Raw genomic sequence first — 1,470 nt, 5'->3', positions numbered from 1 at the left:
CCTTGCATAGTTGATTGATCATGTTATTTTATACGAAGATGAAGTTGATTGTATTACAATGAACCCAGATGCAGCTCAAGTTGCTGGCCAATTTACTACAGTAGAAGAAGTAAATGACTCAACACATTACAATGGTTAGAGAAGTTTAACATTTATCCTTACCATATTGTTCAATTCACCCAATTCATTGACATAACCAATATTTATACCAATCATGAATATGGCTTCATCAGTTTTGATCATGTCAACTATTTATATCTGTCTATATTAATATTCCCAGTGATCTAGAAAATGATGAATTTATTTTAAGCAGAATAAAATTGTATAAGATGATCAAGAAAAGGCGACCGCGTCCTTAACTATGTATGAATCTATTTTCATTTAGTATCTGGCGTCATTGGTACTTATATACTCATGTGTATTCCCTCTAAATTAGGCATACCATCCACTTCTCCCACCAAAACAAAACACTTCCTTTTGTCTATTTCATCTTCTTCACAAAAAATTGCTAATGCTCCTGTTACTGCTACTGCAACTGCTACTGCTACCGCTAATGCTACTGCTAATGCTACTGCTAATGCTTCTGCTACTGCTATTGCTAATGCTACTACTACTGGTACTTCTTCATTCATGCATCCATTGATTCCATCCAATGCTTCACAAAACCAATTATGTATGAATCTAATTCCATTGATTACATTTTGAAGATGATGATGATGATTATGATAGCTGCCTATGTCAAGTCTTAGTTGATAAAACATTCATCCACTAATCCTCATGCACACCATAACATGACAGTCAAGGGAGCTCACTGTTAACTCCTCTTGAACCGATTGCAATGGTTAGTGAAGTTTAACTTTAACTTCGTACCTACTAATATTTAATCTAATTGTAATAAAATCAGATGCAGCTCAAGTTGATGGTCCATTTCATAAAGTAGAAGAAGTAGATGACTCAAACCATTGCAATGGTTAGTGAAGTTTAACTGTAACTTGCTTTGAATGCTTAAACACAAGCTTTGCATTAAGCATTATGTCACAACTTCAATTAGTTAAAATACAGTTAGTTGGCTCCTAGGAGTTAAGTATCATTTACCACTTGGATTAGCATTTCATTATGTATGTCGTTTATGTAATTTAACTTGATCTTCACAAGATGATTGTGAAGATGAAACTTGTTTCATCAAATTTTAATCAACAACTAGTTTCATTTATTTTAATGAAAAAAGTTACATTGTTATTTTGACTATATGGTATTATTGTTTGAATAAAACTGTCCAAGTGAACCCAGTTGCAGACAAAGTGAACCCAGCTAATGTCCAAGTGAACCAATTGCATTTGAAAATGTCGAATCAGGTATTCCATCCCAAGATTCAGATGACTCAATACATGATCAAAACAGATAAGCATAAAATAAAAAAATAATGCTCATGTTCTCTTCTAATGATCTGGTTATCTACTTTTCTAGTTG

Source organism: Cynara cardunculus, assembly GCF_001531365.2.
Source record: "Cynara cardunculus var. scolymus isolate 2C chromosome LG 5, CcrdV1, whole genome shotgun sequence".
In the NCBI taxonomy this organism is placed as follows: domain Eukaryota; kingdom Viridiplantae; phylum Streptophyta; class Magnoliopsida; order Asterales; family Asteraceae; genus Cynara; species Cynara cardunculus.
The sequence above is the reverse complement of the archived record's forward strand: the minus strand, read 5'-3'. Positions refer to the sequence as shown.